This window comes from Ptiloglossa arizonensis, chromosome 14 (assembly GCF_051014685.1).
Source record: "Ptiloglossa arizonensis isolate GNS036 chromosome 14, iyPtiAriz1_principal, whole genome shotgun sequence".
Classification (NCBI taxonomy): domain Eukaryota; kingdom Metazoa; phylum Arthropoda; class Insecta; order Hymenoptera; family Colletidae; genus Ptiloglossa; species Ptiloglossa arizonensis.
In genome coordinates this window covers 6,020,142-6,036,752 of record NC_135061.1, presented here as the reverse complement: position 1 = coordinate 6,036,752, position 16,611 = coordinate 6,020,142, and positions in this window count along the sequence as shown.

Sequence of the window (16,611 nt, the reverse complement as noted above, 5' to 3'; positions counted from 1 at the left end):
TGAAATACGTACCGGCATTAACGGGAGAAGTTTTTTAATCGGTAATTATTGATACCACGGTTCCGCAGAGTATCGTGGTTGCACCGATTATATTACATAATTACACAATTATACACAATTACACGTTCACCCAATCGATCCAGGTTTCTTCATCTTGTCTAGCCGATACGTCACTCGGAGTGAGTTAATCGAATCATGTGAATTGACTTGTAAAATATTTCTACAAAAAAGTCTTTCGTACGAAAGTTGATCAATCATTGACGTTTGTAAGTTCTTTTGTAACAAAGGTACAACAAGAAGTAATATAAAGTTCCAGACGGTAAATATATCGAGTGAATGTACAAAAATTAATTCGAACGATGAGTACTGAGTATATAAAGATACACGAAGTTTTGAACAACGACAGAGTGATATTAAAGAAATCGACACAGTTCGTTGGAAAGAGTATTGAACACAGGAAAAAAGAATTATTAAGGTATTTGGTACAGAAGATTAATAATTATCTCTTCTCGTGAATTACCGAGACATTCTCCAGTGAAACATTAAGGAACTTAGCTCGGTATAGGATAAAATAAAATCCTTTAAAAGGACTGTGTTACTCGAGATGGCAGCGATCGATGTAGCTTCCATTAATGATCGATGTAACTTTCTGGTCATTACTAATATATCGTTTGAAAATGTCGGCATGTCGATACCCGACGTGGTTTAAAAATTGAATTTATTACCCGCACGAATTTCCTATCGATTTCCTTTTATCAGGGTGAATGGAATTATCGATTCATTGAAACGGTACTTTGCATCGATACCGATCGCTAAGAATCGTAGACTTAATTCCACGTTGTACCTAATAACAAGTTCGTTATCGTTTTATTAATATTAAATATATTTCTTACGACTCTTGGATAAATCATTTCCAAGTCGATGTATCGCATTTTCCTCTCGTTTATACAACACACTGTCGCTGTACAATGCAAGAGTTGACGTTGGAATCGCGGTGGTCCCTAAAAGGAAGAAGGTTGGCCGGTAGGGAACATTTATGGCGCATTTCTATGTACACATATATATATATATCCGTTTCCAATATCTTACGTAAATACGTACGCAGCGCTCCGTCGATAAGGTGTTAGTTTCTTCGATTTCGTGCCGCACCTTGTTCTCTGTTTTCCCGGCCTCGAGTCTTCTTTTTTTCCCATTACCATGCATTTCCCTCCTGTTATCTTATCGTTGCGTTTTCCACCCTGTTGGCGATATTATATCGAGGATCGAGTCTTTGCTAGTCGTTTACCCGATCCCGTGGACACGACAGACGCGGGATATTGCGTTGAATATCGGATCGCAGTTTATCACTTACCGTCCGAGCTGCTCGCGCGTAAATCCTTTTTATTATACGATACCTTCCACAGGTGGTGGGATTGGCCGGTGAATTATTCGCAGGGCCCAATATATTTACGTGTCATCGATTTGCGAGACGTTTAACGAGGTCCCCGTTTCCATTAACGCGTTGAACGTTACGGTGGTCACTGGTGACCGGCGATCGAAATTTCAAACGTTTCTCTAGAGGGATCACAAGGAACGAACTCTCGTACTTGTGAAATTTTAAATAAAGTTTGTAATAGTATAGAGTACCAAGTTCTATATTCTATAGTAATGTTATAAAATAACAAGTTCTATATTCTATAATAATACTGTAGAATAACAAGTTTTAGTATTCTATAATAATACTATAGAATCGACCACATAAGCTGAAATTCAAAATCATTGAAATCGATCAAGTTTGATCTTTAACCTTTTCACACTTGGCACGGGTTAAATTCAGCACCCACAGAATGATTTACAATGGCCTATGACAACTATATTCGACAAAATGTTAAACATAACTAATGTAAGAGCGCAAGAATGCTCTAAAAATGCGAGACTCCTTTTACGTGTACATTGTGCACTAATAGTGTCACGTTTCGAATTTAAAATTCAAGAGAACTCTTGCTATAAATCCATTGCTATAATTTATCGCTAAAAGTTCCGTAGTATTTATTCCAAAAATATGGTAGATCAATCCTCGAAACATTTGTTCGGTATACCCCTTTGTTGGGCATTTCCCTCGCAGACAATAGTCCACGTAATAAAATTGCAACGATCAACGTAGCTTGCTCGATGACCTCTTGGAGACTGTAACGGTTCCTCGGGTTAAATTCCACGAATGCACACGAGCCGAAAACTTTACACCGTCAGATGCACTTATCGTCAGCAACGAAAGTTTCACTGCGAAATTCAGAAAATCCCCAGAGACGCCAAACCTATGGTAACTCTAAGTATACAGAAACTTGGTACCTCTGTATCCCCTCCACCGAATTACCAATTATGTGGAGGGAGTACTGTAGCGCCTGGTTATTCGTACTTTGACAATATCTGGATAACAGTAAATAATACAACCGTGACAACTCTCTACAATGCTTCACGACTCTTCACTCAACTCTGCTCGGTTCAACACTTGTTCCTTTCGAAAAAGGAAAGACCCTTACTACCTTAAAGGGAGCTAAATATACTACGATATTTTGAATTTTTTCAAACTTATCCTAAGCTAAAGTTACTAAGCTAAATATATTATACAATGATATTTTGAATTTTTCTAAACTTACACTAAGCTAAATATACAACGATATTTTTAATTTTTCTAAACTTACACTAAGCTAAATTTACTAAGCTAAATATACAACGATATTTTGAATTTTTCTAAACTTATCCTAAGCTAAATTTACTAAGCTAAATATACAACGATATTTTGAATTTTTCTAAACTTATCCTAAGCTAAATTTACTAAGCTAAATATACAACGATATTTTAAATTTTTCTAAACTTACCCTAAGCTAAAATTACTCAGCTAAATATACTACGATATTTTGAATTTTTTTAAACTTATCCTAAGCTAAACTTACTAAGCTAAATTTACTACGATATTTTAAATTTTTCTCTGATTTTCTCTGTTTCTATGGCACAGTGTCGTCCACGAGAACTGAACGCGATCTCTATTTCGTCTTATTCCGCGGAACGTGACACGCATCCGATATTGCGTGCTCCGCTGCTCGCGAGGTACACGAGTTTAAGGTAACTCGGAGATAACGTAATGTTTCACACACGTCGCACGTACAACGTCCCTGTGCTTCTTCGCCGCATTCTCGGCCGCGCGTTTTTCACCTTTCGCGTGTCCCCGAGCCCGGGATAACGCAAAAACGTTGAAAGTCTCCCATTAAATGATAATGCATTCAGATTAGAAATGTTACGCTCGCGAGATCGCACTGCCCACGGAACCCGGTTACGCGTACGCGGAGATAATTTGTATTTGCGTAAAAGTTTCGAACGTGGAATAGAAGATAAACGAGAACGAGGAATTAGAATTTTAAATCGGAGAATCAAATACATCCACGTGTCGAACGAATGTGAATTTCATGAAACAATTGTGTCGTGATTTTAAGACAGATTAGGTTTAGAAGAACCTAGCTTCAAGACGATGAGTGCATTTTATTTTTCGAAAGGAAAGACAGTGTTGAATCGAGAAGAGTTGAATCCAGAGGTGTTGAAAAAGGAGTCGTTACGTACCGTTATATAGCTATTCTCAAAGCTATTAATTATTGATTATTTAATGAATCGTACCGCGCAATTGACAAGAGAATTGCAAAGTGCATTGGTTTCGTTCGAATAAAATTTTACACCGAGTTTAGGTCACGTACTTTTCACGTGCTTGATACGGTATCGATAAGACCAGCTGCAACGATACGACCAGCACGACGATTCGGGGAATGTTGGAAATTATCAATTCAAGAAACAGCCCAGAGTACTCTGGACAAAGCTTCCGGTGAACATTGCGCGCGTACCGATCGAATCCCGAAGACTCCTTTTTACTTTCCAGGAATGGAAGAAAACTATGACGATCGAGAAGAATTTCACCAATTTTTCTTTTTATTTAAGTAGCTAGGGCAAATAAAGTTATTTTTATACAAGTATTAAATTCCACGCGATAAAACGAACGGTTAAATAAACGTTGAGTTTACAATATCATTCCATTAATCCGAAACTGAAAAGAAATACGACAAACAGTGTTACATTTGTAAAGTGTACAAGATCGTGAGAAAATTGTATCAAAAATGAAATGTGGAACAAAGAATTTAAAAAAGATTGCAACGTTACGAAAGATATAAAATTTGGAAGGATTCTCGTAGAATTGTGTATCTTTTATACGATATCGAATATAATTTACGAAAATAATTTATTCGATTCGAAATTGTTCAGGGAAGTATGTATTGTCACTTCCAATCCGAATCTTGCATTTTTTACCAACGTAGCTAGAATTTTTAAAAGTTAACAAACCAAAACCAAGACCCAACAAAGTCCACGATACGGTTTCAATATTCGCGACCAGTTCTCACGAATAATCGTAAAATTTCGAGAAATGATATTTCAGTCGCGTTATCCCCGTATCGAATAAAAGTCGAGCAATAAAAAGCATTCGTTTACAGCCGGTATCGAGGCGATGCCGGCATTAGGAACACGGTCACGATCGGAAACAAAAATTTTCGATAACAATTTCACCGTGTTAAATCTACGTACGATCGTCTAATAAGGACGTGGGTCCCAGGACAAACGACGAAGCTATTGTTAATTCTTTACGCACCGGTATTTTAATTTTTTCGTCACAAACGAAAGAAAGGTTCGTTTATTAGATTATATGTAACCTCTGTCGAGATTCTCGCGGTTTCGTCGCGAGTTTTGCGCGACCAGTAAGAATAATGTTCAGATCGAAATGTCAACGAGTACTGTTCATCGAAAGTATCTCTGTATACAGTTTTCGGTTATAGGTGGTAAGGAGAGTGTCACCAATCACACGTATTCAAGATGTCGATTCAAGACGCTGCTCGTCTTATCTTCACAATTTTTAGCTGGTATCGCGCGCTGGTAGGCAGTCGTTGCACGCGAGTTTCGTTTTATCCACTCTTTTACTTTAATTTCCCGGAGTATCCTTCCAGGTGGACGGCGAAGACGCGAGGCAGAGTGAAACAATCGGAAAGCGTAGTCCGTGAAGGCGAAGACGGAACGAACAACGTAACAACCGTGTCACCGCGAAACCTTGGACCAGACGAGAAATGTTCCGCTCCGCGGCACGGAACGCTTGTCCCTCGCGGAGACGTCTAAATGCGAACAAACAAGAATTTTATCCCAGTATGTGTCCTCCTCGTCTCCTTCCGCGTTTTTCGCCTCTCCTCTCGTATTTTTTACCACCCTCGTAGACGTTACGTATGAGTGGAAATTGCATCGTCGAAGTTCCTCGGGGACAATGAGAGTACGCGTGGCTCAACGGAGCGTGTAACACGCTATTTCACGAGGACTGTGTTAAAGATTCGTACGTTGAAAGTTTGGTAATTATTTGGATTAACTCTGAACAAGTACTGTGACCATTTTGTGTAAATTTATTTCTTTCCTTTCGTCGTATGTGTGATTAAATAAATTTAGATTAAGTAGTAACCACTTGTACGGTGGTTATTTTGTGTAAATTAATGATCTTCTTTTTGTCTTTCACCGTATGTGTGATAAAATTAATTTAGATTAATTCTTAACTGGTATGGTAGTTATTTTGTCACTGTACGATACGGTGAGGTCTCTGGAACCCCGTGTAATAGTTTGAATATTTATGAGAGAATGTATTTAAAACATATTTTAAGAAAAGATAGGCATTTTTGTAATTTTTGTAAATTGTCTTTGCTAAAAATCTTCCGTGAAATTACTCGAACCGTAAAAAACGATTAAACGGTTATCGGAGAAAAATTAGATAAGTTTCGTTCAATCGTGGAATATCTTTCCGAAGCGATAACTTTCATAGCGAGGAGGTGTACGTGTACACGCAGGCGTTCTTGATCCACTAAGAGAGGAGATACAGACGAAGCTTCGAAGTTACAGGTCCCTAGATGAATCGTAACGCTCTTATTGGTTCCTTAGCAATTGCTGGCTTCTATAAATTGCGTCTCGTCCGAGTTCCTTTTCAATTTTACCAGTTCCGACTCGCTTAAAATTTCGCCCGCGAGGGAGAACCGATCCAGTTATATCGCCCGTGAAGATAAACCCGAGATAAAGATAAGAGTTGTATCCGTTGAAAGCGTAGCACACTAGAGGGAAGAATGCTCCTCTGTCGTTCTCGTTTCGCGCGTACTGCCAACGAACGAGTATTTTGCTCAAGGATTCTTGTCGTTCTCTTTGTTATCGTTTTGTTCGTGTTAGACGATCACGATACCGTCCACCGGGGAGGTCTTTTATGCATCTTTGAAACAGTTGCCTCGAAGTGCATTCAAACGTATCATAACTCTTTGAATTTGATACCGGGTAACGTTTCGAGAGCCACTTATCGAGAGGTTTCGATCGTGAAAGTACGAAAGCAATCGCAGGGAGTAACGTTACACTCACGATGTGAGATTTCGACCTCAAAGATACGAAAATATCGCAACGAGGAACGAAATCGTCCCTCTCGATCGAAATGGAAATCTTTCGACGCGCGTATGTTCGAACCAGTGTATACCAGGTTGTTCGATAAGTTTCGTCGTTCACGGATTTATGAAAAGGGCAGGTATCAAGAAGTTCCCGTTTGAGGATTCAAATTCTTCCGGATGTTGGAAACGTATCTCAAACGAAGTTTCCCAAATTTAGAAACGAGCGAACTCGGTACGAAATTGATGCAAATTTACCAGCCTCGATTAATTCCGTCCAGGCAGTCCATTTTAAATTCTTCGATATCTTCTTCACGGTTAGTATCAAGTGATTACAAATGCACTTCACTGGAACGTTACCTCGATGAAAGATTTAAGAAGTTGACCCAGATAGGATAAGCTTCTTCGTAGAATTACTTCGAGGGGTCGTCTAATCAGCCTCTTGTCTGTTCATGCGGCAGTTCACGATCGATTTTACGCTGCATGGAACTCAACGGATGGCAGAAAAGATCGACGGGCACGCGATCGTCCGAAAACTAGTTAGATCACCTGAGATCGCCCCAAGCTATTCTCGAATTGAAATCGCCTAAACGCCAATCAAACGGTCTTCGCTCGCCTTGAACGACGAATTCAGCAATCCGTTTGCCGGAAATCTAAGGAAATTATTCGATCGTGTGCACCGGGGCACGGTGTACGCTTAAAAAAAGATAAATAATCGTAAATGAATGTATACGTGCACAAAGAGAAAATTATCAATCGTAAATGAATATATATAAAGAGAAAATCATGACGAAAGATCGAACAATGTGTAAAAAAAGAAATCTCGTGGACATCGAGAAGTAAAGAAATCAAAGGTCTGTACCAGCTATTCTAGGTACAATGATTTTTCGATTTACGAAAAATAAATAGTGTGTATTTATAATAGATATCGAATGAAAGTTTTCTTTTCTTTAAAGGAGAATTTTAATAAACTTTTGAAACTTAAAATGTACACCAAATGTATTCCAAAAGGAGAGAAAATTTTCACATTGTTGGTATTTCTTTTACTCGTGATTAAACGTCAGGGTTTGATCTCTCGCTCTCCCTAGAATACATCCTAGCTGTAAAATTTCATTTAAACGTAATTTTTCTATCTGTTCGATACTTGAACACACTTCTGGAAAATTGATACGTATCTGTACCATGTAACAAGTACGTCACTGTACGAATTCCATTGTCAAACGGTTATTTTCAACGAAACACATGGTAACGTAAAAGATTAGAGTTTGATCTTTCACTCTCCCTAGGATACATCTTACCTGTAAAATTCCATTTGAACCTAATTTTTCTATCTCTTCGATTCTCCAACACACAACTGGAAAATTGCTACGTATCTTTACCACGTAACAAGTACGTCACTGTACGAATTCCATCATCGTAAAACGGTTGTTCTGAACGAATCACGCGTTAATGTAAAACGTAACGCGTGGTTGAAGCTTCTCCATTGAACGACGTCTCTCCTGGTAGCAACATCGGATGCGAAAACACAGAGGTGGGGAGTCGTCACTGTGGAATCCGTTACGGAAGTGTTCCGTGTCTACCGACGGATAAATAGAGTTCCTGGAGAATCAACGAGGATCGATGGAGCCACGTCCAATCTGTCGGAGCGTCGGGCAACTTCCCGTGCATTCCCTTGGACTCTCTTATGTACAGTAGGGCTGTGAGCACAGCACGTAGGTAGTTTGCGCGTGGATGGTGTCCTCGTGGAACTTCAATCTCCGGCTACCTGGATTTTGGTGGAACTCGTTCGTTGCGGCGGCCAGTTTGTCCAGCCGGCTAGCAGGAATGGACATTTCCGATGGGAAAGAGGCAATCTTGTCTTGAGTGTGAGTAAGTTTAGGGCGACGTATTTCTGTGAGCCAGCGGAGCGAAAGAGGTCCGCCAGGAACCGTGGAGCCACCGGTGGAAGATCGACACGCGAAATATTTTTCTTGCGATTCCGGTGGTGCAATGACGGTGACTAGATTGCGGAAGAGGGATTCAAGATTGGAGATTTATTTCGCGATATTCGGCCGAGAGAGCCAATGGAGGAGATTTCGTTGGTATACGTTTCGAGAACATTTTATCTCACGCTACGAGAAATATCTCTCTTTCAAGTTCGCCAGGTTCTACGGTACGAGCAATGTTTATACGAGTGTTGTGAATTTTTTAAATTTTACAGAAATTTTAAGGAATGTAGACACACAGGACGATTACGTAGTCCTTTTGCTTAGGGAAGAAGCATGAGATTTTGGAGAATTAATGGAAAAGATACCATGTGTTTATTGTGATAAAGTTTGCAGATCGATTTTAGTAAACTGTCCAAGTAATTATTCGAAAGTCAAAAAACAATTGATGTGCCCACAGTTTATATAGAATTTATTTACGTTTCACATACGAGAGATTGATTTCGAATCGCGATTTCTATATTTTGATGAATATTTGAAAAAAGCAGGTTACACGTTTGTATTTAAACAATCAAACATTTATCCGCGTAGGTACACACGAACTGTGTGGTAGCTTTAAAAATTCAAAGCATCGATGCTCTTTTTTTTTGGTAAATTAAATGTGTAATTATCGAAGAGTAATTCAAATGGTTTCACTTACCTGTGTGATCAGCGTACGTTGTTGGAGGTAAACTCGTATAGTTAACACTTTGCGGTTAATATCTAAAAGTAAAATTAAAAATGGTGATAAAAAATAACAAACAGAAAATATCCTTAGAATTTCACAACGATAGATGGAACTTTTACGAAGTGTTATTAACTTACCAACTTTTTCGCGTTAAAAAGATCAAAATTTATAAGGTTCAATAAACAAGTAAAAATCTTGATAAACGTGCGTCTGCTCGATTTGGAGGATATTTGGACAAACATTTTTTTGTCGATATTAAACTCAGATTAAAAAAAAATGTTTTCGCGAACGAATTTTGCCTATTTAATAGACTACTTTTGAACACAACGTATAGAAAATAAATGCAGATATGTTTCGTTGCGTTTATAGGACATACGTTTATTAAGACGTATCTTTTTTTAAATTCTCTGCATATACTTACAACAAGATTCAAAGGAATGGACTCGAAGTAGGTTCCTACAAGTTGTTTAAAAAACACCCCTTTCGGGAGTGGCTATACAGTTTCTTGCTTTCGAGATAAATGGGTCGATGGTGACCCAATTAAACAGTGAGTTCAGTCTCTGAATGAAAAAAGCGTACAAGTTTCACACCATTCGTTTCTAAATTCAAAATTTATTTGAATTCAGATCAGATTACCATCTGGCGTCGAAAAGAAGATAAATACGGGGGGATCTGTTCAATTTCAAAAAATATTTTTCTATATTTATTTTACAAAAGAATTTTATTAACGTTTCGTCGATATAAGGTAACTCGCCGTTATAAGGTAAGTTTGTATCAATGTTTCGTCGTTGTACGTGTACGTCTATATCAACATCTTGTCGACATAACCTCCAAATTTTTACGTTCAATCCCATTCATATTGAAAGCAAGTATCCAGTTACAACCGAAACGAGGTATTTGTTAAACAATTTGATGTGACGTAAAATCTGAGTTCAGATCAAATAAAAATGCATTTCTATTTCGGATTCTCACCTACTTAAAAACCAAGTATTTCTTAACCATTACTGTGCCTAGCGTGGGTCTCTTCGGACCCCGTGACGCAAAATCTCAGTTCACTTTGAATAAAAATGCATTCTTCTAGCCCTGATTCTCGTTTCGTTAATAAATAAAACGCTAGAATGGGGTGTTTGACAAAATAAACGAATAATCGCTGAAAAATAACACCGCTTACGATGTATCGAAGGAACGAGGACGGAAATTGAGAAAATGGCGACGAAAGGAATGGAACCGTGACTTGTAAAACGCATATCATATATTTTATAATCTCGCCATTGGAGAAAACTTTGAGTTTATGTCGAATTCAAGTATTACTGTGCGATCTGCCCCGACAAGGAGACATTCCAGTTGCTCTGCATCTTCGATCGTTCGAATGTTGCATTAACGAACGTCGGCGGATGAAAAAACGAAAAGAAAATTACTTTATGTAAAATGCGTGGCGTTCGTGTCGTTCTGCCTTCGCTTAAAACTTCGCTGCGATATCACTAATTAACGAGCTCGGGATCAGGTTGGCAGTTGATAACTCGTTCCGTCTAATATCGTTTCGCTTGTCACGATTTACAAGTCGTTCGAATCGCGCGACAACGCTTTACAAATGTTTAAACCATTAATCCGTGACAACGACTCTCGTTCGTCTCGCTCTTAAAAAACATTCGCTAATTCACAGTCTCTGGTAAGAGAATATATTCCTCTGTTGAGAGATAAATATTGGGGAATATTTTTCATTTTTTCTTCTCGATGATAGAAATTAATTATTCGTTCGCGGTGCATCGTACGGCTCAGGTATTAATACCTAATGAAAAAAAAACATTTCGTAATCAGAGTTGTTCGGTTATGGAAGAATGCAACATCGGTTGTGTCCATGGTTATCCCCGAGGACCAATTCGCTTACTCGGCTTGATTTCCATTGCAATGTAGAAATTGCAGCTGACGCAGCTTTATACAAGGACTGTGTAATTTGTGGTAAAATCGAAAAGGAGGTCACTGTAAAACACCAGTCGAAAATACGAAATAAAATATCTCCATACGAGCTTTTCCAGAAAATGTGTTTGAGAAATTCGTGTCTTCAACCGTGCCATTCGTAACTTATTATTTCAATTTGTGTTCGTCCGAAAGTAATCTAACTTTTTTTTTAAACTTTGCAGATTAATTTAAGCGCATTTGACCGGTCCCTCGACTCGAATTTAGAAATTTCTTCAAATTAAAGAAACACGAAGTGATTCCAAGTCCGATCATTGATCCTCTTAACTTCGAGCCATATGGTCTGTGTAGAACGGTCAATACTACTTAAAAATGTAAGTTTCTCTTCGAAACATCGTAAGTCAACGCTAACGATCTTCTTCGGAAGGAATTGTAGATTTTTATTTATCTCCGAGTACAATAATCCAATATCTCGGGTCGGTGGTATTGTTAAAAAAATTCAATTTCCTCGAAAACGAACCGTCGCGCGGGAAAAAGTTCATAATTCGGTTTCGATCGATTTTTCACAATTGTGTTTTTACGTATACGAGAAATTCGTAACTGGTGGTGACATCTTTCGTGAAAATCCCCGACACCTGTATTTTCCACCGTACGAAACGGGAGTTCAAAACACACGAAGAGCCTCGATATATTGGCGAGATCAAGTAGTCGATGTCACGCATTAAACAGACAACACTCGTTTCAGTGAACAACATCAAGTACCAGTTCCACGCACACACATCCACGTCCGTTCCTCGACATTCGCCGAGAGTCGAGTCGAACGTTTTTTTCTTTATATAACTGGCGTTTTTTTTTTACGAGAATACAACTTTATAACAATTGATCTGCCATCGTTTATCGTGTCACGGACGATGGAGTGATATCGTTTTGGTCGAACGGTCGGTGTCATCGACTTCGAGCGCTCGGCGATGACTTCCGGTTCCCATCACGCCTCGTTTAAACACGGTTTTCTTTACAAACCTAGATAATACTGATAATTCGAGCCTCGCTCGTGTGGTCCGTATCGAATATTCGTCCGCAGCTCTTTTTTCGCGAGGGTGGTTCTACTTTAAGCTGATGATATTTCGTTCAATTTTGAACCGAGTTCGTTCGAATGTTCGTTCGCCATGTTTGTTCGAAAAGATGGCGTACCTCGGACTGTTTCATACGCGTAGTACTCGCAACGTCGATCAAAACGATTTTTCGTTGGATGATTTCACAACAGCACTCAAAGGAGAAAAAGAAATCCGATACACGAAATGTAATTTCGTTACAGGATATTCTACATTTGCGGCCGCTGAAAATTAATCGATTCGAGAGTAAGGATATCCAGTTCTCTTTGTCTACGATTTATCGTATTAATAACATTCGCGATCGTTTCGCGCGCCGTTGCGAACGAGATTGTTAACGGTCGTTTGGATCGCAGCTGTCGATACAATTAATATAATTTGTAATTATTTTGAAATCGTAGACGAAATTAACGTTGCCAACGACCACTTCGTTCGCAGTTCCAAACAATATTAATCGCGTTAAGGATTACTTTGTTCGCTCCTGCAGGTAGATTAAATCGATTAGACACTAACGTAGATTATATGTATATAAATTAAATGATAAAGAATTTTGGTAAATTCCTTCGGTGCAATAAATAAAATTAACGAGAACAATCACGAAATAGAAAATGATCGAGCACGAGGAATATTCTTGGGACTCACGATCGTAGAACTTCTTTACAATTTTCTCGGAGATGATCTTCCGTGCTAAGGGTAAATGTTCGGACCGCAAATGAGACTACTTAATCACAGACAATGACGACAGTCACGGAATTTTCGAATCCAGTATCCGTTTGTTGCTATTTGTACGGGCGTCCGTCACTTTTCAACCAGGAGCCATTCTGTACAACGCTTAAATATGTAGTATGATCCCGGTAATAGAATTTATATTTAATTGTAACAGTTCGTTTAATAAAATTTTTCTTAAACACAACGCCTCGATTGACAATACTTTTATATTACGTTTCGATCGTTTATTACCACGAACCACCGTACAATTGCGTATTAATGTACAAGATGATCCAGCAACTATTAGCAACTTCTTCTAACGTATCGGAACGATCGAAGCATTTAAACGAGAATTTACCAAGCGTCGCATGAAAATTATTATTATTTTATAACGACAACGTCTCTTTTACCAGCAAAGTCAATAAGTTGTTCAGTAAGTTTCGTCGTTCCTTTCATTGTGAAAAAAAATACTATGACACTTGAACGTTTGAACAACAGTAAATATAAGAACGAGTCGACAGATTTACTTGAAATTTCACAGACGTTTATCGAATAGTAGTACCATTTTTAGAAAAATAAAACAACGAATAGCTCTATTTATTATCAGAAGAAAATTTATCCAGCAATCTGTTATATTCGTGCATCATTGGATTGAAATATGTTTCTCGTGTGTCGTTTTACAGCTCTGAATCAAGAACGTGTGTACGAATATGCATTGCATTATTTATAATCACTCGAAAAAACGAGTTTCATTTCTGGAAACTTTGTCGTTTCGTCAAACGAACGTTGTTCTTTATTTTCTTTTCAGTATCGAAAGGTGTTTGTATACGCAGCTCGCGAGGCAAATTTAGCGACACGTGACACGATAATATTAAATTTCACAGAAGATTAGAAACGAAATACGTAACGAGTACCTTGATCACGCTGAAAGGGAGATTACGTGGCATCTTAGAGTTCCCTTGGAAGCTCACTTCCAATACGTGCTAGATCCTCTTTACACGATTTCGATATCGATCCTATACGATCTTCAACATTATTGTGTTACTTGTCGTTGAATTCATACCGATAGACGCTTTTATACAATACACGCAAACTATATCTTTTCATCGAAGCTACAGAGACGATTTTCGTACCTTTCAAAAGAGACTTCGTTCAAGACGTTGTCACCCATTTCGATAAATTATTTCCCATCTGCCACAATTTCGAAAATAATTACGACAGTATCGGTTACTGGATCACCTTGTACAGGACGTTAAAAACAAGGTTTGGGGCTTATGCTTCTCGCCAAATTGAGTAAAAAAATTGACAGTCGATAGAGGTCGAAAAATCAATCCAGTCGGTTAGAAGCAACTTTTCGTTTCGATAATACCAGTGACTTGTTTCTTCGAGTATAAGTTATACCATGTTGGAAAAGAAAGAAATGTAACTAACAATTTTATCCAGTTACCATCACGATTAATTATTATTGTACTATAATTTTGCAATATCGATCCAGGAATATTTCAAAAGGTTGGTAATCCGACTGATAAAATTTTTACTTAATTTTTCACTCGCATCATCGAAACCGTGTAAATCGGTTCTAACGTCACGATTCGTTCTCGACCTGTACCGTTAATCTTTTCACGAAATTCAATCTTGCAAGCCCCGAAATATTTCTCAAATGTGCAACATCGATCGATTATAATTTCACACCGCCGTAAGATCGGAACCAGTACGAGGATCGTTCCTCGATCCATGGCATCGAACCATGGCCCTCGTGAATTTTGAACAGCCCTCGCGGGAGAGAAGTCGCGACTCGAGTTCCATCGAGTCCGTCAGCCTGGACTCGAGCTGCCAAAACGAGCGTGTTTGACACGTACTCGCCGTTGTTTCGTCCGCGTTGTCATCGAGCGCGCAACACAGCCCCCAAGGATGTACACGGTGTTCCGTTTCGCGCGGAAACTAAGACAGTGGTAGATTCGAAACATTGAAATAAAAAAAAAAAGTTCGTACGAACGTGTGTACTATTCGACCTTGTTTGCAAATTATAAAGTACCTTGTGTATTTTTACATACGTCCTATTTGACATTGTTTGCAAATTATAGAGTACCTTGTGTATTCACACAAAACGCAATTTGATATTAGTTAATGTTTGTATTTAATAATAAATACGGGTTATTCCGACAATAAAACGACCAATATAAATTATACGTACGGACTTGCACAATATAACGCTATAAGAGCTTTGAATATTCCACTTTATCGATAGTGACATACTAATTGCTCTACAATGTTATAAATTCAATATTCGTACTCAAATAGTACGAAACAACGGTGAACAAATTGCATAGTGTCTACTGTTCGTCTACGAAGAGAAGGCTAACGAGTGTCTACATCCCCACTCTTGTCTACTCGCTCCCCTCCATCGTACGCACAGTCAGAACTGGCCTCTGATTCGTCATCGACCTCCGCCAATAGCGACAGTGCGTGCGTTAGAGTAGGGGGAATAGACGTGAAACTAGAGTAGGTACGTAAACACTCGTCAGCCTTCTTCTCGCGAACGAACGGTACATTAACCCTTTGCACTCGAGGCTTCTTTGCTACCAGAAACCGACGCCTCGAAAAAAATTCTTTAAGTCGTAAAATTCATCTGGAATGGAACATTTTTACACACTTCTCGTACACGCGTTTACACTCTACAAGAAAATAATATTTAAATTCCAATTTGAATCCCAAACCACCAAGTTTTCCCAAATCGAAAACAGTACACCGAATTAGGTCCCCACCGAGGATCTCCTCTCGAGTCCAAAGGGTTAAGTGTCAGTAAAATGATCGTACCGCACAAAATACGCTGTAATTTGTAAACCAGGTTAAGTAAGACCTACGTTAACTATTTTTCTAGTTCCAATATCCTGAATCCACTCGTATCGTGTTTCTCGCGTGGAAAACGGGAACACCGTATGCACTCGCTGGAAGGATGTTCGTACCCCGTGATAGCGGATGTTAAAATGTCGGGGCGGCAGTGAACGGCGTGAAGAAAATGTACGGGGTGAACTGTAGTTTCGTAACAGGCGACTGTGCGGTGTTCGGTTGTAAAACGTCGCGCGGAAAATCAGTGGCGAGAGCTTGTCCACGCGCGTTAACTGTGTCCTCGCGGCCCCGTATTTATGTATCGTAATGCGTCAGTGCGCGAGGCGGATATTTGCGGACGCGGCGTGTCTCTCGCTCGAGCGTGTACCGATTTTCCGCGAGCGAGCGTCTCGCGCGACGGACCGGAGCGGAAACTTTTATTTTTCAATTGTATCGCGCCCCGCGAAAACGAACGCGAGGAACGCGAGTGGAATTTTTTCCCATTCATATTTTCCTGCCGATTTTTCTACCTTTAATTAGCATCGAGCTGAAACTCGACGGAGCGAGTATTCTTTCGTAACGGGAGAACCGTACAGCGAGTTATCGAGTTACGTTGATTCGTAGATACGGGATTATGGCTACTACTGTTTCGTTACCTTTGTACGTGGTTCGTACGCGAGTGTTTCTTCAGGTAGATATTAAATGGAGTTTTCTCGAATTTAATTATTTCTTCGCCGTGAAAGAGAACGTAGAAATGTGTTTAATTTTAATCTAGTCTTTGAACCGAATGTATTCAAGGGAGAAAGAAAAATCATTTCTGGAAAGGGTATTGATGTTAAATCAGATTTCGAATTTTTGTTTAGTTCTTTTCATAAAGAAGTATGTGAGAATGTATTTTATTTGAATTAAGTATTTGAACCGAATGTATT